Genomic DNA, 23,289 nt, shown 5'->3' with positions numbered 1-23,289 from the left:
GAGGGTTCTGATTCAGGTTTCCATGAAACTCTTGAAAAGAGACGCAGGGAGAAGCTTCACCATCCTTTCACAAAAGGAGAGTTTTCAAAACCTAGCCCATCCATCCAAATGCACCACGATATTCTATTTCCATAAGGTCTTGGGGCCTAGGGCTGCCTTAGCTGAGAAGTTAAATAGTTGTAAGATGCAGGGAAAGATTGAAGACAAAAGGAGAAGGTCGGCAGAGAATGAGATGGTTAGGTAACATCACCAGCTCAATAGATATGATTTTGATCTAACTCCGGGAGATAGTGAAGGACAGAGAAACCTGACGTGCTGCAGTTCGTGGGGTTGCAAAGAGTCCGACACGACTTAGTGACTGAAGAACAACAAAGGCATCTTGGAAACAAGCCCCACAGACCTGTTGTGAGCTGCTGCTCGTCCCTGAAGCCCCCTAAACTGTCCCCACCTTGCCAAGCCCAGCTAAGACCAGGGACCTCAGCAAACTCTGCTCCTGGCTCAGAACCCTTCAGAGGTTCCTCAAGAGTAGGGGTCCCTGCAGCCGGGCTCCCACCTATCCCACAGACCCTTTGAGCAGCTGTGTCTCCAACCTTATCTTCCCTCTGCCTCCACGGAAACCTGAGAAAGACGGAAAGGGGGAAGTGGCCGGGATTCCCAAGACAAATAACCCCAACAGAGCTTTCTCAGCAGTGACCCTTAGCCTGTTGTGTCAGCCTCAGGCTGAAGGAGGAAGGAAATAGACCTTCTATTGAGTATTTTTCTTCCCCTGTCACGAAGATCAGAGGAGCTCAGAGGAGGCAAGAAAAGGAGTCAAAAGCAGCTTGTTACCTCCTTCTGCAGGATTCGAGTTGCTCTTCCCCTCCCCTCCTGAACTCTAAGTAAACAAACTCCCTGGGCTGAGGAAGGCCCCAGGCCCCACTCCAACCAGGCCATAAATAAGAGCCCTTCAGCCTTTCACTGTCGGGAGGAGAGAGGGCACTTCTTGGTGGAACATTTGATAGTGGGGGAGGGCAGAGGGAAGAACGCTTGTGTTAATTGAATCCCAATTTCCTTCTCCCAGGCCCACTCTTATCTTTTTAATTATACAAGGCCTTTCATCTTCCTGAGGACTTGTCTCTGTCATTAATGCGTGATCCTGATTAGAGATAGGGGTGTGCTCAGGGGTAATGGGAAACTCTTGTGCTTTCCTGAAACCCTGAGAGTTACTCGGGGCTGAACCAGGTGAGGCGGGAGATGCTCTGGGCTGCTCTCAGCTCTCAGGTAATCTGGCTCTGGCTGTCTGGGCCTGAGATGGTCGACTCTGAGATTAGGGACAAGGGCCTCTTGAGGCCACTCTGCTGAAGTGACCCAGCAGGTGAGCGACAAATGAGCCACTTGCCAGGTGAGCAGTTCCCAGGAAACTCAGTCCAATCATACTCACCGGATGCAGGGCACAAGGTCCCAGGGCATGAAGAGTGGGGGTGTTCTGTATTCCCTAAGGGGCTTCCTTGATGGCTCAGATGAGAAAGAATCTGCCTGCAATGCAGGAGACCTGGGTTCGATCCCTGGGTTGGGAAGATCCCGTGAAGAAGGCAATGGCTACCCACTCCAGTATTCTTGCCTGGAGAATTCTATGGACAGAGGGCCCTGGCGGGCTACAGCCTATGGTGTCGCAGAGAGAGTATTTGCTAAAGGTTGGGGTATCCACTGAGGGAGGGAGACTGAAAATGTGTTCTCGCGGACTTCCTTCACCTATCAGAGATGTATTATCTCTAGGTGACAATGGCTCGGGACCCGCCAGGGTTACATTTCTTTTCCAACCCCGCCCTCCCCATCGCCCTGTCAGTTGGCTAATGAGTTGTAAACCAATACTTAGGGGTGCAAAGGACGCATCCTATTTGAAGGGATTTGGCTCGTATTTCCGTATTCAATCACAGTTGGCTAAAGAACATTTTACACTCTGGTTCTGAGAGCTGATCAGCTTAAAACACGAATTACCTGGTATTTATGAAGCAATTATAGCTCCTCATTTATGGCTTTAAATTCTCCTGGAATTTACTCTTCTGGGCCTCATGGTGGCCTTCAGGGTTCCTTCACCGAAGCAGCTCGATATGTCACAGGTGCCATACTGGTCCCTGAATATGCAGAAACATGGGTGAGGCTGCACGCCCACCAGGAGCCTAATGTTCAGCTCAGAAACATGTTGTTAGCTGAAAAAATTATTGTATATATATATGGGCCTCCCCAGTGGCTCAGCAGTAAAGAAACTGCCTGCAATGCAGAAGATGCAGGTTCGATCCCTGGGTTATGAAGATGCCCTGGAGAAGGGCATGGCTACCCACTCTAGTATTCCTGCCTGGGAAATCTCATGGACAGAGGAAACCTGGTGGTCTACAGTCGATAGAGTCGCAGAGTCAGACACGACTAAAGCAGCTGAGAGAGAGAGTCTTATCTTCAGAGGAATCAGTTGTGATTTCACATACAAATACACATCTCTAAAGATGGGCATCCACACCTATCTGTGTGTGCGTGCTAAGTTGCTTCAGTCATGTCTGACTCTTTGCAACCCTATGGACCGAAGCCTACCAGGCTCCTCTGTCCATGGGATCTCTCAGGCAGGAATACTGGAATGGGTTGCCATTTCCTCCTCCAGGGGCTCTTCCTGAGCCAGGGCTCGAACCCTCATCTCTGGCATCTCCTGCCCTGGCAGTCGAGTTCTTTACCACTAGCACCACCTGGGAAACCTGTCCACAGAGCACCATCAGCCAACTGTTCATTTCGGCTGTGCATTCTTGCAGGGTCTGCACTGTGTCCCATGTCTCACCAGTTCATGACTGTAACCACCTTAGAGGTTCTGGAGGCAGCCTTGTGGTTTACTCATGAAGCTTCATAACTGGAATCCAAGTCTGACCACGGGGCTCAGCCCTCCAGCCCATGAGCCCCAGGGTCCAAACTTCCCTCTTGCTCGAAGTCACAGTGTGTTCCTGAAGGTGTGCGGCTTTGGTCATAAGCCCCTCGGAGATGTACTGAACCTGGATGCAGTCCAGAGAAGAGCAGTTAAAATGCTCGCAGGGAAAGAGAGCCTTCTGTTTGAGGATGAACTCAAAAGAAAGGCCAAACAGTAAAGTCTGGAAAGAGGAAGGGCGACCAAGAATGTGATGGAAATCGATGGGGTAGTGGAGGGAATGGAAGGGGAGGAGGCAGGTGCTTGCCAAGAGCACACTCCGTGAAGCTCAAAAGCAGCAGTTTTAGGACAGTGACAAGAAAGTTCTACTTAACACGTCTCATAAGTTTGCTGCCTGCTGCGTGATCCCAAGAGGTGGCACAGGCTCAAAATATAAATAGATTCCCGGCTTCTGGATACATTGCTGTGTGTTCCCTACAGAATACCTGGTTTCCCGTTGTCTAACTAAGGCTACCTTAGTTTCTAACGGTCTAGACCAGAAGTTGGGGACCTTTCTCTGTAAAAAAACAGGTAGCAATTATTTTTGGCTATGTGGCAACTCTGTCCCAATTGCTCAACTTTGTTGTGTTATGAAAGCAGCCATAGATTGGATGTACAGACAGGCATGACTGTGTGCTAATAAAACTTTATTTACAAAAATAGGCAGTGAACTGAATTTCATCCACCAACTGAAGTTTGCTAACCCTTGGTCTAGATCCATTTATAGCTGGGTAGAATTATATAATTTAAAACTTGGAGGTACCTTGGTGATCCCACTCTCATTTTATAAAGCAGGAGAGTGACATCAAGAAATGTCAGTAGAGCTTCTCAAATTCATACAGTATATACTCATAGTGGGTTATTAGGATTTTTTGCTTGTTCTAGGGGAATATTCAGATCCTCTCCCCATGATGTCATAAAGGTTGGCAGTGAAGGGTTCTGCTGTGTGAAATGGTCCAATTTGGCATTTCTGACTCTCAGTAAGTATATATTCATGGCCAAAGACTGCCTTATCTTAGAAAATGTTTCAGGTCTAGGAAGATCTGGAAATATGGTGGTTCAGGTAAAAGTCCACCTGTCAATGCAGGAGGCACACATTTGCTCTCTGGGTTGAGAAGATCCCCTGGAGGAGGAAATGGCAACCCACTCCAGTATTCTTGCCTGGGAAATGCCATGGACAGAGGAGCCATGGGGTCAAAAAGATTTGGACGTGACTAAGCAACTGAGCACCCAAGAAAACTAAAGGCTACTTTTATTTTTATTTATTTTTAATCCAAGTATAGTTGATGTACAATATTCTAAGTTACAGGTGTACAATATAGTGATTCACAATTTCCAAGGTTATTCTCCATTTACTGTTGTTGTAAAATGCTGGCTATATTCTGTGTGTGGTACAATAGATCCTTGTAGCTTATTTTGTACATAACAGTTTGTATCTTTTATCCCCTCCCCCTGTATTGCCGCTCCCTACTGCCTTCTCCCCACTGGTAACCACTAGTTTGTCCTCTGAATCTGTGAGTCTGCTGTTTTGTTATATTCACTAGTTTGCTGTCGTTTTGCATATAACTGAGATTATACTGTAATTGTCTTTCTCTGTCTAATTTATTTCACATAGTGTAATACCTTCCAAGTTCATTCATGTTATTGCAAAAGGCAAAATTTTATTTTTTTTTTGACTGAGTATTGTTCCATTGCATAGCTATACTACATTCTCTTTATCCACTCATCTGTTAATGGATTCTTAGGTTACTTCCACATCTTGGCAATTGTAAATAGTGCTGCTATGAACATTGGGGTGCATGTATCTTTTCTAATTAGTGTTTTCATTTTATATATATATATACACACCCATGGAATTGCTGGGTCATATGATAGTTCTACTTTTAGTTTGTAAGAAACTACCATATTGTCTTCAACTGAAGGCTACTTTTAAATTTTTGGAAATCAGAAAATAAGAAAGATATTCCTTTCCCCCTCTAGCCTCCAAGTTCTGAGATGGGAGAACATTTTATTTCTTGACAGACTATGCAAGTGACATTGACCCTTAGAGCTGAGTCCATGTCTGTAAATGGAGTTTACACATTGACCTCCTATAGGTGGTCAGGTGTCCCTAGTGGGGCCTGTCCCTGAGAACATTCCCCTCTCAAATGTGGGTCAGACTTTTCTAAAAACAACCCCTGCTTTCCATGCTCTGTTGGTGAGAGTCAGGAACTGCTTGAATTAGTTGACCCTCAGAGCCTTTATGGGGAAAGCGGTGTGTGTACATGCCTGTACACATGTGTGTGCACACATGTATACATGTGTAGCTGGTGCGGGGAGGGAGGGAAAGGAACTGATAACCCAGGAACGCATCAGTGCTCAGATAGTTCTAGTCATTATTATATTTGTGGCTTGTTTTTTTGTTTGTTTGTTTTCTAGGACCCATTGAAGATCTCTCATGAAAATAACTCACTCAAGTAAACCTCTAGAACAGGGGTCCCCAACCTCCAGGATCTAATGCCTGATGATCTGAGGTGGAGCCAATGTAATAATAATAGAAATAAAGTGCACAATAAATGTAATGTGCTTGAATCATTCCAAAACCATCCCCCCTGCCCTAGGTCCGTGGAAAAATTGTCATTCACGAAACTGATCCCCTGTGCCGAAAAGATTGGGGACCACTGCAGAAGTCCAAAGCCTTGGTAGGAGACAGATGCATCTCTGTCCCAGGCTTGGTGTCTAGAACTTTTGATGGCAGACTCAGTATTGCCATCTGTGATAGGAAGCTGAACTGTATGCTCCTTGTTTCCTCAGCCAAGCGGCTGCAGATGAGTGAGGCAGCAAAGGTGAGGGGAGAAAAAAGGATGCTCTACATGTGCATGGTTCATCCCTGGAGAAAACTTCATGCTTCAAGGATTGGAACTGAATCTGTTCTGCAGACTCTCCAAGGGAGTCCACCAGCTAGAGTTTTAATCCACATGAGCACACGCTCAGTTGCTCAATTCTGTCCAAGACTTTGTGACCCTATGGACTGTAGCCCGCCAGGATCCTCTGTCCATGGGAATTTTCAGACAAGAAGACTGGAGTGGTTTGCCATTTCCTTCTCCAGGCATCCTCCCAGTCCATGTATCAAACCTGTGTCTCCTGAGTCTCCTGCATGGCAGGTGGATTCTTTACCACTGAGTCATCAGGGAAGCCCTTGGTTCTCACACTCAGCAGCCCTGTTACTCAACCTCTCACCCAGCCCCTGTCTCTCAGTGACAGGGAGGCCTCCTCCTCGTGGGGAAACTGGTACTGAGCAGTTCTGGCTGCTGCTTCATCCCCGAGTGTACCACCTGTTCAGCCCACAAGAGCTCTACAAATTTTGGCGGGGGAAGTGGGGGTCATGTGCATGCAGGATCTTAATTTCCCGACCAGGGACAGAACCTGCGCCCCCCTGCAGTGGAATTGTGGAGTCTTAACCACTGGACCACCAAGGGAATCCCCACTCTATAGATATTTTTAATACTTTTTTTCCTGATTATAAAGATGATACATATACATTGTAGAAACTTGTAAAACATAGGAAAATAAATATGAAAAAAATCACTGACAAATATAACTTTCAGTGATAAGCTCTGTTAGTACTTTGGTGTATTTCTTACTATTTGTGGAAGTAGCCTTCGGTTTTCTTAAGGTAAGCTTTATTTCCAGATCCTCCTACACCTGTGCATGTGTTTTATAAAATTAGAATCATATTTGACTATAGGTATTTTATGCAGCTCATTCTTTTCACTGACATTGTGAACATTTCTCATATCACTAAGTAGTCTTTGAAGATATGTTTTTATGGGTTGCCGAATTTTCTATGGCATGGATGTATCACAGTGTAGTACCCATTACCCTACTGCTGGATGCTTAGGCTGTTTCTAAACGATATTATAAATACTGTGACAGCAAACATTATTGTACCTTCCCAGGTGGTACAGTGGTAAAGAATCCACCTGCCAATGCAGGAGACTTGGGTTCAAGCTCTGGGTCAGGAAGATCCCCTGGACAAGGAGATGACAACCCACTCCACTATTCTTGCCTGGGAAATCCCATGAACAAAGAAGTCTGGCAGGTTATAGTCCATGGAGTCCCAAAGAGTTGGACACAACTTAGCGATTAAACAAACAATAAGCATCATTACAAGAAAATCTTTGCACATTCTAAGTACTTCTTTGAGCTAAATTCCTAGCAATAGAAATCCTGGACCAAAGAGCATGAGGATTTTTTAGGGGTCTTGGTACTGCAGTGCATGCTGTTCTCCAAAAAGGCATGTCAATTTCTATTGATGGGATTTCTGTTCTCAGCATCGATGGGTTGAAACAAACATTCTAACATACAACCCCTCAAATATTGAAGGCAGGTCTTAAATCTCCTGGATTCCTGCCTTCTCTAGGCCAAACAATCATTTCCTTAAAAACTCTTTCAAGGCTGCTTTCTAAGTTCTTTACCATATAATCTTATTAATTAAAGAATATTCTGGTTTATAATTACAGTCTTAAAAATAAGGTACCTAAAACAGAACACAACACGCTAGATATGGGCTGAACCATTTTAACCTTCTTTATTTGGAGTCTTTTATACTTTTGTAAATGTGATCAAAAATTGCATTCATTTTCTGGTTTTGTTTTAGCCGGCTATTGGCTCAAGTAAGTTTGTGGCATTGATCTGGTTATTGGAGTCTTTTCCATTTGATACTTGTTCAGCTGAATTTTTGAGCCTAAATCCAAGACTTATGTATCTGATTGATAATAGCTCAGAGCCCCAGCCTGTTTAAATTCCAGTGCTTCCCATGGAAAGCAGGTCCTTGATGCCTCAGCTGTGTTTCCAAAACACATTTCCCACTGGACTTCATCTGGGACTTCTGCTGGCCCCATTCCTATGCAGAGGTCAGGAGAAGGTCGTGGGGTTGTTAAGGCCTGGGCTGCCTGGCGCCACCCTGGCTGGCACTCCACTTACAAGAGTTCTCAAGAGGAACCAGGATCTTGGCTTGAAACAACTCTGGTGAAGAGTGTGGCTGATCCCTGGGAGAAGGACCCTTGAGTGATGCTGGGTGATTCCACCAGCAGGGTGGGGGCCATGAGACTCTGCAGGTAGAGTACCCACCTGTCTGGGCTCATCTAGCCAGATCTAGAGGTCGGCCCTGACACTTGGGTGAGACTCTGGCCTTGCTTCTCTTTAGCCTCTTTCCTAATACAAATAGAATATAATCCCTTTGTGAAGCTGGCACTTAGTTTTATAGGCAAGACTGAAGCCCCCCTTGCCCTCCCATCTCAGCTGACCTGAACCCTGAGGGGCTTTGCTCACAGGTGTACAGACATCCTGATACCATGTCAGCCCTCCCCACAACAGCTTCCCCTTGTCCACCCGCCAGGGATAGGCATATGTATTGGACCATGGTCCATGTGGGGAGGGAGCTCCCAGTGGGCTTGTCTGCTTAGCCCTTTGGTCTCCTCATCTCATGGGAAGAGTCATGGCTTAGGAGGCACTCAGAGTCACAGGGTTTAGGGCACTGGCTTTGGTTGTCCTAGGGTGGAAGATGGTATAGCTCATGGACAAACTGCATTTGACCAGCTTTTCAGTCCCTGTAGATATCTGTGCCTGTGTATGGGGGGAGGAGACACCAGGATAGATGGCTGGAAGGAGCAGTTGTACCGAGTAGACAGAAAACCCAAATGAGCAGGGGCTGCTATTCTCATAGGGAAGAAACCCCCAGGCCACGGAAGGATGTTGAGATGGTGGGAAAGACATTGACCAGGAATCTGAAAGCCTGGGCTCCCATTCTTGCACCTGGTCACCAAAATCTTTTTATTTTTTTGACTGCAGAGGGAAGCTTGTGGGATATTAGTTCCCTGACCAGAAACTGAACCCAGGCCCCTGGCAATGAAAGCACCAAATCATAACCACTGAACTGCCAAGGAAGTTTCCAAATATTCTGACTGCAGCCCCCAAGGCATTTGTGGCTCACCAGAGTCTAGTGTCCCGGGTACAGAAGACCATGTCTCCATGTGGCTCCAGGCCCTCTGAGAGTGAATATTCTCCAAGAGTGGCATTCAACACAACACCCATGCTCTGTACTTATTGTGCGGTCCACTTCCCAGTCCTTGCCAGCAGCTGGTCTCTTTCATCTTCAGAGTCATCAGGCTTCCCCTCCCACCTCCATTCAGTGTTCGGCTTCTATGAGTGGAGATAATGCAACTCTTATTTAATTCAAATCAGTTCCATTCCATCCCATTCAACTCTCTCCCATCAACGACATCGCTGTCTTTTATTGCAATCATAATTTGCTGTTTTGAAGGAGATAAAGCAGAAAATATAAACATACATTAAAAATAACCCCCTGCCTTAGACTTCATATTTTCAAAATGCTTTCACATAAAGTATTTCATTACAGACTCAAGCAGCTGGCGTAGTGAAATATGGTCTCACATAGAATCCAGTGAAAACCAGATGAAAAGAAACCCTGAGAGAAGACGGAAGGTGAGAGCGAGTCTACCATGCCTTCTACCCCTTTCCTGCAAGGCCTGGGCCGCTGACTGGGTGCTTGCCTGCAGCCACAGGTAGGTGACAAGTGTGGAATTGTCTCCTCCTATTTCTTCTAAAATTCTCCTTTAACTTTCTTTTTTTTATTCTTCCCATTTATGTACTTCTTGGAAATCAGATCCTAAAACCTCATAGCAGAAGAAGCTCTAGTATTCATCACTTAGACCATTTCCTGCTCCAGGGGATCTTCCCCACCCAGGGACTGAACCTGTGCCTCTTATGTCTCCTGCATTGGCAGGCGGGTTCTTTACCATCTGAGCCACCAGGGAAGCCCTCACTTAGATTGAACCGAGGTCTCCCACATTGCGGGAGGATGCTTTACCGTCTGAACTACCAGGGAAAACCAAGAATACTGGAATGGGTAGCCTAACCCCTCTCCAGGGGATCTTCCCGACCCAGGAATCGAACCACAGTCTCCTGCATTGTGGGCAGATTCTTCACCATCTGAGCCACCAGGAAAGTCCTCACTTGATCAGTGGTTCTCAAAGTGTGGTCCCTGCATCAGCAGTATCTGCCTCACTGTTGAACTTGTTCGAAATGCAGACTCAAGCCCCATCCCTGATGCCCTGAATTTGAAACTCTGTGTGTGGTGTGTCAGAGTGTGTGTGTCTAATGGGGTGGGGTAGGGTCTGGCCATCTGTGTTTTAACAAGCCCTCTAGCTGATGACAGGGCTTCCCAGATGGCACTAATGGTAAAGAACTCATCTGCCAAAGCAAGAGATATAAGAGATGCGGGTTTGATCCCTGGGTTGGGAAGATCCCCTGGAGGAGGGCATGGCAACCCACTTCAGTATTCCTGCCTGGAGAATCCCATGGACATAGGAGCCTGGCATACAGTCCATGGGGTTTCAAAGAGTCTGGACATGACTGAAGCAACTTAGCATGCATGCACTAGCTAATGGCTTGGGTACCTGCTTAAGTTAGAGACGACTGATCTGGGCCAACTCCCAAATTTCAAGAGGCCCTATGGGCCACTTTCCTTGCCCCATGAGCCCAAATGAGATGCCTATTCCCAGGCTCCATCATGCCCCCTTCCCCTGTCTCCCACAGGCCATCTGCAGACCTCTGGGCCATCTCCTCCACAAAGCGGCTCCTCCAGCCTGCTTCCCACTTTGCATCTGTGAACACAGAAGATGAGCCAGGCTGGTGACCAGCATTTCCCAGGACAACAGACACTGATGCTTCTTACAAGGTTCAAGGCCTGCAACCCTACTGTCCTAGATGGCAGGGGACAGTGAGAGTCACGACTTCTGAGGACATCTGATTTCTGATGATCAGAATATTCATCTGAAAATTGATAAATTTTCTCATTTATCCCATTCCTACCTTTGATCTTTTCCCCTAGACTGGAGCTCCTCACACAGACCCAGCAGAGTCCCCCTGCCCTCTCCCCAGGGCTCTGGGTTATCACTAGCATATTACCTTGGGTCCCAGGAGCTGGGTGAGCCTCCCTCTCTTCAATTCCTGCCCAGACATGGAGTCCATAAGATGGCAGAGCTGTGGGCAGCCCGATCCTGGATACCAGCATACTTGGGGTATTTTTGAAAACAATTAAAAATATTAAATGTCAACACAGGGCATAAGTAACAGGGTGTTTACTGAGCAGCTACTCAGTGCCAGGCTCCACATTAGGTATCACTTGTTCCATCAGGGCTCTGGGTGGGTGGGTCCCCAGGCCTATACTCAGGTCTACTTCTACTCCCATGATGCCTGCATCCTTCTAGCCCCTCCCTTCCTGTCTCACCTCCCCCTCTTGAATGCCCATAGCTGTACCATGTGACCTGTGGGTCATCCCAGATGGGGTGTGGGAAGGTGATCACCAATGATGGGGGCCAAGTCACCAGCTGGGAAGTAATCCTGGGATAGAATCAGGTACCTGGGCAGTGAGAAGGAGATTTTGGGCAACTCAGGTGAGGAATGTGCTCAAAATGGACATGAGATGATTAAAACTTTGGCCAGGGGCTTTCCTAGTAGTGCAGTGGATAAGACTCTGCCTGCCAATGCAGGGGACACAGGTCTGATCCCTGGTCCAGGAAGATTCCACATGCCGAGGAGCAACTAAGCCCTGGCAGCACAACTACTGAGCCTGAACTCTAGAGGCCAGGAACCACAACTGCTGAGCCCACGTGCTGTAACTGCTGAAGCTCACATGCCTAGGGTCCCTGCTCTGCAACAAGAGAAGCCACTGCAATGAGAAACCCATGCACCACAGAAAGAGTAGCCCCCACTCACTGCAACTAGAGAAAGCCCATGCAAAGCAACGAAGACTCAGGGCAACCAAAGATAAATAAATTAATTAAAAATAAAATTTAAAACGACTGAAAAAAATATATATAAATAAATTTTTAAAACTTGTCCAGCTGAGAAAAGAGACAGAAAAAATATGATGGAGCCCTAAGGCAGTGTGTCATGACCCAGGGTTTTCAGACATTTTCTATGGATTTTCGAGAGGCAGGGGCTCCAGCAGATCGGGAAAGATGGTGATGGGCCTTATCTTGAGGGCCAGGCTGGGTGAGGCTGAGGCCCAGAGGACTGAATAATGGGCGGCTCAGAGTGGTTGAGAGGACCAGTGAGGGTGGAGAGGTGGTGCATGGTTGTCAGGGACCCCAGGAGAAGAAAGGCACAGTGGCCAGAGTGAGGGAGCTCCCGGTGTGAGGCCACTGGACCGACATTACCCCGGGGACAAGAGCTGGTCAGAAACAATAACTATAGCAGCAACGATCACTGAATTCAGGTATCAAATTGAATCCAGGTGTCAAATTGCCCTGTGATAAGCCCTTGGCATGTGTTTTCTCATTTATTCCTCATGACAATTTTTTTCAGCATCTGTAATGTGCCAGTTCCCACCCAAAGTCCTTCTGCATTCCTGCTGACATTTTTAAAAATTTTATCTATTTTACTATTTTGGCTGCACTGGGTTTTCATGACTGTGTGCGAGCTTTCTCTAGTTGTAAAGAGCAGGGGCTACTTTTGGTTGCAGTCTGCAGGCTTCTCATTGCAGTGACTTCTCTTGTTGCGATTCACCAGCTTAATAGTTGTGGCACACAGGCTTAGCTGCCCCAAGGCATGTGGGATCTTCCCAGACCAGGGACGAAACCTGTGTTCCCCGCATTGGCAGGCAGATTCTTATCCACCGCACCACCAGGGAAGTCCCCCCTTGCCATTTAAGTCCACATCACCACACCCCAGGTGACATACGTGGAAAGTGAGGAAGAGAGATATTTTATGACTTGCCAAGGACCCATGGCCAGTGGAGAACTGAGCTGGTCCTAGATTCCAGTTCTGCCCACTGAAAAGCCATCACTCTTTTGAAAATGTCTTATTTGGCTCTTCTCAGAAAAGCTAGTGAGAGTGATGCCAGGACAGCCTAAGGCAGTTGCCACATGGGGCCCAAACTTCTGGTTCCTCTGATAACCCATGCAGAAGAAGGAGAAGGATGCAGAGAGCTGGCATTTGTCCCAGAATGCTCCAGCCTGCAGCCTTCCCCATCCCCCTGCCTCCCCATCACCCCAATGGTGGCAGCATAGAGAGTTCACAGGATCGTGTGATCATGCTCAGAAGTTCTTGTGCTTCTGTTTATTAGCTTGATGCTTCCAGAAGATTCTCTGTGAATCTTGGATAACAGCGTGTGCTGAGGGGAACTCTCAGAGCTATTGTGAGGACCAAAGGAGAGAGATGCAGCTTGAGGGTGTAACTAAGCTCTGTTCGAATGATGGTGGCTTCTATTTGTTCATCTGACAGCTATCTATGGGCTACCTGTCATGCCATCATATAGGTGCTGGGACCAGGGCAATGGCGAGTCAAAGGTGAGCTCCCAGTGACATCACCACAATAGCTAAAGGGTGATGAATGCCACCACGCATGACTCCCTCAAGTCATTTGTTACTCTTGGGGTCACCCCCTCCTCTTGCAGTTCCTGGTCAGTCAATACTGCCTTGATGCTTTGACCAAGCAGATTTCACCTGAGGTCAAATAATGATCCATAGATTGAGGTCCTAGCTTGTGTTGTGTATTCAGTCTCTCAATTGTGTCCAATTCTTTGTGATCTCACGGACTATAGCCCACAAGGCTCCTCTATCCATGGGATTTCCCAGACAAGAACACTGGAGTGGGTTGCCATGCCCTCCTCCAGGGGATCTTCCCGACCCTGTGATTGCACCCAAATCTCCCGTGTCTCCTTGCATCAGTAGGCAGATGTTTTACCACTGAGCCACCTGGGAAGCCCATGGAGGTCCTAGAGAGGTGGTCTTTTTCTGTAGCTCAGTCCATCCTGAAATGGTCCTGGGGGCAAGATTGAGGCCTTCCTGCCTTTGCTGCTTATACGCACAGGCTTTGGATCCTTCTAGAAGGAACTTCACACCTGCCCCTTGTAGTAAGACTTCCATGACTTAAATGACCTCAGGTGTATACATCTGGTAAGGAGAGAATGGTTAAATGTTGCACAAGTTGACAATTTAGGCAAGTAGAGGAGAGTGGCTTTCTCGGCAGACATGCTCTTATCTGGTCCCATGTAATGATTTGTAGTGCTTTTTTACCCAAAGGCTGGGCTCAGTTGGTTCTCAGTTTGCATCTTTCTTGTCCTCTGATTTCCCAAGAAGAATGCCCATTCTGGTCCTAGCTCCTCAGGCATCTGGATCCCTTGCTGGGGTCCTGGGTAGAAAAAGAGGGAAAATTGAGTTAGAAGATCTGCTATGGACTGTCCCTAGGACCTCAAGCAAGGTACCTAACTTCTCGAGGCAGAGTTTACTCAACTCTGAAATGAGAATAAAAATATTCAGCCAGTCTATATCAGGGTCAAATTAATATCACCAACAACCTTGTTATCCAGATGAGCACTGGTCCGGGTGAAGGTGTTGTGCTAAGTATTTGTGTGGCGTGCTTTGTGGCATGCCAAGTCACTTCAGTTGTGTCTGACTCTTTGCCACCGTATGGACTATAGCCCACCAGGCTCCTCTGTCCATGGGATTTTTCAGGCAAGAATACTGGAGTGGGTTGCCATGCCCTGCTCCAGGGGATCTGACAAAAGAATCGAACCTGTGTCTCTCAGGTCTTCTGCATTGGCAAGTGGGTTCTTTACCAATAGGACCACCTATGATCTCACTTTTTAAAAATTATTTATTTCTGTTGGGCTGAGCTGGACATTTGTTGCTGCATGTAGACTTTAGTTGCAGCGAGTAGGGGCTACTCTTCGTTGCGGTGCACAGGCTTCTCATTGTGTTGGCTTCTCTTGTCAAGGGGCTCGGATGCTCTCCAGTGTGCAGACTTAAGTAATTATGGTGAGTGGGCTCAGTAATTTAGGTGCAGGGACTTAGTTGCCTCTCAGCATGTGAATCTTCCCAGACCAGGGAGTGAACCCATGGCCCCTGCATTGGCTGTGGATTCTGAACCACTGGACCACCAGGGAAGCCCATCATTACCATCGAATCCTCACAATTTTCTGATACAGATGCTGGCTTTTTAAACCAAGGAAATGAATTGCAAAATGCCAACACCATGCAGTTAGAAGTGATGGTATAAACAAGGGCCCACTGTACAGCACAGGGAACTCTGCTCACTGTTATGTGGCAGCCTGGATGGGAGGGGAGCTTGGGGGAAAACGGATACATGTGTAAGGTATGGCTGAGTCCCTTTGCTGTCCACCAGAAGCTATCACAACGTTGTTAATCAATGATACCTCAATACAAAATAAAAAGTTAAAAAATAAAAGAAGTAGTGGTATAGACATTTGAGCCCAGGAAGGCTAACTTTCAGGCAACTCCCGATTCCCAATCATTGTCATATCTTCTCATTTTTTTCCTGTCTTCTGCCTTCCATTTGGATGACTGGATTCAGTGACTACTGCTCGGGATTCAGAGGAGCTAGGTGGCATCTCATTCATGCACCCTCTCTAACTTTAACTGAGCAAGCTGCTTGCAGCCCCTGCACACCTAGGGATCAGCCTGCGCCCACATTCAATATGGTGGATACCTGACTTTTTGAGTATCAGATAGCTGGCAAGGGTCACGCCTGGGCCTGAGAACAGGAGACAGTGGCTCATGGAATGAACTCAATTTGCGCATTTTCCCAGGGCATGGGGGAGGAAATGACAGTGACTTGTTGCTTGGGAAATGCCGGATGGGTGGCCTGGCATCTTGGGAATGTGCTCAGACAACCAGGGGATGTTTTTCCAGCCTCTCCTTCTCCTCCCCATTCCTGGGATGGTACTTTGGACTCCTCACCACTATTCCCAGGCACAAAAGAGAAATCTGAGTCCTGTGTTTTTCAATGCTCTTAGTACTGACTTAATGACAACCTACCTCTATCTGTGTATCAGGATGCACCTGATTCAGTGTGAGATATTTGATGCTGTCTAATTTATCTGCACTTTTAAGAGGTTGCTGTTACATGAGGAATCAGCGAGGTCAAGAAACATCCCCAGAATCGTAGATGTAGAAATGATGAGACCAGGATCCAGACACAGGCTCTGGATTCTTTTACTTCATTTTTTAATAACTTTATTAATTTATTGGGCTTCCCTGGTGGCTCAGATGGTAAAGAATCCACCTGCAATGTGGGAGACCTGGGTTAGATCCCTGGGTCAGGAAGATCCCCTGGAGGAGGGCATGGCAACCCACTCCATTATTCTTGCCTGGAGAATCCCATGGACAGAGGAGCCTGGCTGGCTACAGTCCATGGGGTCACAGGAGTCAGACACGACTGAGCAGCTAAGCACACGTATAGCACATTTATTTATTGGCTGTGCTGGGTCTTCATTGCTGCGTGGGCTCTTCTCTAGTTTCAGAGATGCGTGGTTACTCTCTAGTTGTGGTGCTCCGGCTTCTCATTGCGGTGGCTTCTCCTGTTGCATAGAATGGGCTCTAGGGTGCACGGGTTTCAGAAGTTGTGGCATGTGAGCTCAGTAGTTGTGGCTCCTGGGCTCTAGAGCATAGGCTCAGGTATTGTGGTGCATGGACTTAGGTGCGCCACAGCATGTGTGATCCTCCCAGACCAGGGATTAAATCTGTGTTTCCTGCATTGGCAGGCAGATTCTTTACCACTGAGCCAGCAGGGAAGCCCTGGATCTAGACTCTTAATCACTAACTTACAGTATTATGACTCACTGGAGTCATCAGGGGCATTTCCCCACCAGGAGATGCAACCCCCAGGTTGAGTCCACCCTTGCTTTTATGTATGGAGCACGGTTCTATGCATGATTCCATCACTGGGTGTCTGGCCTGGGTCAAGTTGTCTGACCTCCGTTTGCCCATGTGTAACACCTATGGTCATTACATGCACAGACTTACCTCCTACGGCCTTTATGAGGACAAGTCAAAGGAAGGTGATGAAATACATTTGAAACTCGCCAGGCATTTTTTCAGCTCTGACTATTTCCGGGTGCAAAATACTAGCACCAGAGGTGACTCAGGCATAGATCCTGACCTCTGCTGCTGCTGCTCTAAGTCACTTCAGTCGTGTCTGACTCTGTGCGACCCCAGTGTCAACTAGGGGGAACTAACAGTATGAACTTGAGCAAACTTATGAGCTTTAATATTTGATGGGAGATAGTGAAGGACAGTGGAGAAAGCAAAAGAGTTCCAGAAAAACACCTATTTCTGCTTCATTGACTATGCCAAAGCCTTTGACTGTGTGGATCACAACAAACTGTGGAAAATTCTGAAAGAAATGGAAATCCCAGACCACCTGACCTGCCTCTTGAGAAACCTGTATGCAGGTCAGGAAGCAACAGTTAGAACTGGACATGGAACAACAGACTGGTTCCAAATAGGAAAAGGAGTACGTCAGGCTGTATATTGTCACCCTGCTTATTTAACTTTTATGCAGAGTACATCATGAGGAACGCTGGGCTGGAAGAAGCACAAGCTGGAATCAAGATTGCCGGGAGAAAAATCAATAACCTCAGATATGCAGGTGACACTACCCTTATGGATGGCATCAAGTGAAGAGGAACTCAAAAGCCTCTTGATGAAAGTGAAAGAGGAGAGTGAAAAGGTTGGCTTGAAGCTCAACATTCAGAAAACAAAGATCATGGCATCTGGTCCCATCACTTCATGGGAAATAGATGGAAAAACAGTGGAAACAGTGTCAGACTTTATTTTTTTGGGCTCCAAAATCACTGCAGATGGTGATTGTAGCCATGAAATTAAAAGACGCTTACTCCTTGGAAGGAAAGTTATGACCAACCTTGATAGTATTAAAAAGCAGAGACATTACTTTGCCAACAAAGGTCCGTCTAGTCAAGGCTATGGTTTTTCCAGTGGTCATGTGTGGATGTGAGAGTTGGACTGTGAAGAAAGCTGATCGCCGAAGAATTGATGCTTTTGAACTGTGGTGCTGGAGAAGACTCTTGAAAGTCCCCTGGACTGCAAGGAGATCCAACCAGTCCATTCTAAAGGAGATCGATCCTGAGTGTTCATTGGAAGGACTGATGCTAAAGCTGAAACTGCAATACTTTGGCCACCTCATGCGGCGAGTTGACTCACTGGAAAAGACTCTGATGCTGGGAAAGGTTGGGGGCGGGAGAAGAAGGGGACGACCGAGAATGAGATGGCTGGATGGCATCACCGACTCTGTGGACATGAGTTTGAGTGAACTCCGGGAGTTGGTGATGGACAGGGAGGCCTGGCGTGCTGTGATTCATGGGGTCGCGGAGAGTTGGACACGACTGAGCGAATGAACTGAACTGAGTGAAGGACAAGATCCATAGGCTCTCAAAGAGTTGGACATGATCTAGTGACTAAACAACAATAACAACAAACAGTATGAACTCAGTAGCTCAAAACCAAGGCAGAGTATCCTGGATTCAGATAAAATGCTAGGAGAGATGAAAAAGAAAACAATCCCAACACTGGGAAATATTTGGAGGAGGCAATCTGAGCCGGGGCTTTGAAGGAAAGATGATGAGATGCTTTCAGACTGTCAGGCTAAAAGAAGTAGGGGCCACACGGTGTGAACAAGTGGTGTGTGTGCAGGAACTGTGAGTCTGTCTGTCCATCTCTGGGCTGATAGGGTAAAGTAACAGCTGGGATATGAAGGTTTTCAAGCCATGATGAAGACTTCATCATGTATGTTCTAATAAATGAGAACTGATTTTGCATAGGAGAGTGACATGATACTATTTATGTGGGGAAGACCCTTTTGGGGTTTCACTAGAGGGACCCCAGAGGCTGGGAGGTGGGTGACAGGGGCATTGAAATGATCTGGGCATAGGGTGATGTGGACCTGAACGAGGGCAATCTCAGAGGGGATAGAGAGGAAGTGAGGGGGACTAAAGACGTTATAAAAGGAGAGTGGACATGGACTTCCCTGGTGGTCCAGTGGCTAAGACTCCAGGCTCCCAATGCAGGGGACCTGGATTCGATCCCTGGTCAGGGACCTAGATCCCATACACAGTAACTAAGAATTCACATGCTGTAACTGAAAAGACTACAGATCCTGCATGCTTCAGCCAAGACCAGGCACAGCCAAATAAATAAATATTAAAACCAAAAAGGAGGTGGACAATGCTTGGGGAGGAAGGCGGAGGAAAGGGCTTTTTTAGACCATAGCATGGCTACTCTCCACCCCTGCTGCTCACAGCCAGCCTACCCTGGAGGACAGCCATGGACATCTCTCTCTGTTCGCTGGCCTTTTAACTTTGCGCAGAGCCACACAGCCCCCGCCTTCCTCTGCCTTCCTACATTTGGATAATTTTCCTTAGAATGACTGTCATAGTCATAACTATAATAATTATGGAGGCAATAATAAGATTCTGAATGGATCGAGAGCCTTTCTTCCGAGGTTGCTAATATGTGTGAGGTGGGGTGAAAGGGGTCCTACCAGAAATACGATTAGATCCATTTGGTGGAAAACAACCCTTAGCAGTGTGAGAGGATGCAGATGTGAGGAAAGGGTTTCTGCTCCCGAATAAGAACACATCGCCCACCTTAGTAAGGGCAAATATTTTCCTGCTCCCTGGTGGGCATCCCTGGGATGCAGATTTCCTGGTAGTGATAGAGAAGGATGCTCAGTACTCTGTCTCCCCTACCCATCACTGGGAAGCCTTCCCTGGGACCTTGGGTGGACAATGAACCCTCCATGCCACCTCCAGGCTCTCTTATTATTCAACCATACAGTTGGCTCTAATAATAATGACACACAATATATCATCACATTTCAAAGCCTGTTTGAATTCATGACTTCATTTAATTCTCAAGACCGCAGAAATTGGTATTATTATTATCATTCTCACTTTATAAATGTATTTGTTCAACAAATACTCACAAAGCGCCCAGTCTTGTGCTGATAGCAGACTCTTAGTTCGAGATTAAGTAACTGACAAAGACCCAAGCAAGATTCAAACTCAGGTCTTCTTTCTCCAAGCCATAGTCCCCCCTTTCCACATTGCTCTGTTCATTTTTTTCCCCCTCTGTTCATTTTCAATTGGGTAAACTACTAAATTTTAGCACTTTGTTGCTGGATGCTTCATGTATGCATTTTTGTCTACCCAAACATGGCAAAGATTTATAAAAAAAAATAAAGGGGCTTACAATTTCAGTTTATTACTATTAAACAATATTTTGAAGAACTATTAATATTAATGTGAAGAATATTAATGTGCTCATTTAAAAGACAGAACAATTAAGAAAAATGTAGTTTTTGTGTCCTTCTAAATAGTCTGATGGCTAATCCTCACTGTATATAGGTTCTTCAGACAGATCTGAAAGCTTGGAAAGCCAGAGGGCCTAATGGCTGCCAGTCTCTCTATGCGCTCTGCATATTCTCAGTGTAAAGTAGAACTTCCATTGGTCGGGTATGTGCTGCCCCCACGTGGTGAAATTTGATGTGTTCTGGTCTTCCAGGTGCTTCCCTGGGGGCTCAATGGTAAAGAATCCACCTAGCAATGCAGAGGAGCCTGGTGGGCTACCGTCCATAGGGTCGCAAAGCGTCGGACACAACTGAGCACACATGCAAGACTGACATCGCCTACAATGCCAAGTGAGGATTTTTGTGCTTCTGCCTGGTCTTTTCATTAAACTCAACAAGCAAGTACCAAGGGCCATGCTCAGACCTCCCCCAGACTGTAAAGAGACCAGCTCTGTATAGCTGTACATTTGGATCATGAGGGGAATTTACAAAACACTGATGCCCAGGTATAACCGGTGGGCAGTTACGTCAGAAGAGCTGCGGGTGTTTCATCTAATCTTTTCCGGTGATTCTATACACCACGAGAGCTGAGAACCACTATGTGCTGGGGAAACCTGGCCTTGGCTGAAGGTGATTGGTGAGATCCTGGTTGTTAATGTGAGGGTTGAGAGGATCTGTAGGGTTTTTGAGACAAGTGATCATCAGTTCCATGGACCGAGTGTGAAAGGAGGAAATGAAAACATGCTACAGAGGCCTGGGTATTTTTTTAAAATTGAGGTGTGATTGACATACACTAGTTTCAGGTATACAACAAAATGATTTGGTATTTGCATATATTGTGAAATGATCATCACAATAAGTCTAGTTAACATCCATCACTGTACAAAGTTTAAGAACATTTTTTTCTTGTGATGAGAACTTTTAAGATCTACTCTTTTAGCAACTTTAAAGTATGCAATACAATATTACAACTGTCATCACCAGACATGCATTTCACGCTCAGGTGCTCAGTCGTGTCTGACTCTTTATGACCCCATGGACTGTAGCTCACCAGGCTCCTCTGTCCATGGGATTTCCCAGGCAAGAATACTGGAGTGGGTTGCCATTTCCTTCTCCAGGGGATCTTCCTGACCCAGGGGTCGAACCTGTGTCTCCTACATTGGCAGGTAGATTCTTTACCACTGAGCCACATGGCAAGCCCATCTTTCATCCCATGGCATATTTATTTTATAATTAGAAGCTTATACTTTTTGACCCCCTTCACCCATTTCACCGTCCCCCCTGGCCTCTGGCAACCACCAATCTGTTCTGTTTCTGTGATCTTGTTTTTTGTTAAGATTCTAAACATAAGTGAATTCATACAGATTTGTCTTTCTCTCTCTCTCTGTCTTATTTGACTTAGCATAAAGCCCTCAAGGCCCATCGTGTTTTCACAAATGGCAAGAATTCATCCTTTCTTATGAGCCTTGGGTATTGATGAGAAAGAGCTGGAGTGCGTCTGAACTGGACTTGAAAAGTGATAAAGTGGCACACGATGACTGCGTGATTGAATTCATTACAACGGAGGGAAAAGAAGCACCAAAAAGACCCAGGCTGGAGGGGAGCCAGAGCAGAGGCCTGGGGCCTGGCTACCTGGACAGGGCTGGAGGGTCACTCTGGCTGTGCACACATCCTGTGGCCACGCGTCCCACTCCGACTGGACTCCCAGATGCTGCCTCTCTGCGCAGACATCTCGGTCAAAGCAGCTGCTCACAGTCCTGAGGCCAGGTGTGAGGTTTCTGCATTCTGGCAGCTGGTCTTACATGGGGACACCCCCACAGGCACTCGGCTCAGGTGGATGAATCAGCAGTCCTCTTGCGGTTGCAAGTGACAGAAACCCAACCTGGAGCTGCTAAAGCAAAGATGGAATTTGTTGGTTCAAGTGACAGAGAGTTTAGTGGTATGACTTCAGATGTGACTTGATCCCAGAACCTATCATGATGGTCAAGGGAATACAAGGCTCTGATAATTTCTGGTGTGTGTCATAGCCCCATCCTGGGAGCAGGGGATGGACTCAGTACCATCATCTGGTAGCTCAACCACCTGGTGGCTCAACTGGTAAAGAATCTGCCTGCAATGCAGGAGACTCCAGTTTGATTCCTGGGTCAGGAAGATCCCCTGGAGAAGGGATCAGATACACACTCCAGTATTATTGGGCTTCCCTGGAGGCTCAGACAGTAAAGAATCCACCTGCAATGCAGGAGATCGGGTTCAAACTGAGGTTGGGAAGATCCTCTGGAGGAGGGCATAGCAACACACTCCAGTATTCTTGCCTGGAGAATCCCACGGGCAGAGAAGCCAGGTGGGCTACAGTCCATGGAGTCACAAAGAGTCAGACACGACTGAGTGACTTTCACTTTCACTTTCTATGTCCATCTACAGTGACAAGGAGAAAGAAGGACACTCTTTCCCCAACATAGTTGGGGTGATTTATAGGCACCTGTTATATAAGTTGGACTAGTGCCTGGTTGTAAATGGAAAGGAGGATAGGATGAAGGCAAGGTACCAAAATCAGACTGAGAGCCCAGTGACTGAATTGGAAAGTGATGCAGCAGAGGAAGCAAGGCTCAGTTAGTACCAGCAAGTAGGCTCATCAGATTGAAAAGCATGCTCAAGGTTATGAGAAAAGACAGCTGTTGGAGGTGGAAGCTGCAGGGCCCCAGCTAGGCAGGGTCTGAGTTAAGGCAGGGAAAACACCAGCACAGGGGTTATCATGCAGTGATGCGCAAGCCATCGTTATTGACAAAGATGGAGTGCCTCTGAAATGCTCTTGGCCCTGGCTAAACTGGGAAGAAACGCCTGAACTTCCACTGCTAACATCTACGAATCCAGAAAACTGTGACTAGAGATTAAGAAAATAACTAAGAGAGCTTCCAACTTGGACCTCGGAAAGGACCTGAGCAAGCAGCTAGATTCTTCAGCTCAGAAGTCCAGCTAAATGATAGGCAGAGAAAGAAAGATAGGAAGGAAGGAAGGGAGGGAAGAAGGAAGAAGGGAGGGAGGGATGGGAGAGAGAGAGCAAGAGGGAGAGGAGAGTAAAAGGAGATGAGGAGGGAGGAGTGATGAGAGGAGGAGGGGGAGGTGGTAAGTTGGGGAGAAAAGGAAGGAAAATAAGGAAGGGAGGGAGGGAGGAGCAAGGGGAAAGAAAGGACAAA

At 46.8% G+C, this 23,289-nt stretch overlaps 1 long non-coding RNA gene across 1 annotated transcript in view; it reads left to right on the top strand.

Annotated features, from left to right (window-relative positions):
• LOC129539505 (uncharacterized) overlaps positions 1–10,780 on the top strand; it is a 48,435-nt gene extending 37,655 nt beyond the window's left edge. The window contains exons 4-5 of the long non-coding RNA XR_016038692.1: positions 9,324–9,489; positions 10,523–10,780. This is a non-coding gene — a long non-coding RNA (uncharacterized LOC129539505). The remainder of the gene's footprint in view (positions 1–9,323; positions 9,490–10,522) is intronic.
• The last annotated feature ends 12,509 nt before the right edge of the window (positions 10,781–23,289 follow it).

This window comes from Moschus berezovskii, chromosome 11, assembly GCF_049115385.1.
Source record: "Moschus berezovskii isolate FMDL1 chromosome 11, NW_MosBer_1.0, whole genome shotgun sequence".
Lineage (NCBI taxonomy): Eukaryota > Metazoa > Chordata > Mammalia > Artiodactyla > Moschidae > Moschus > Moschus berezovskii.
Note: the sequence above shows the minus strand (reverse complement) of the source record. Positions and strands in the feature narration are given on the sequence as shown.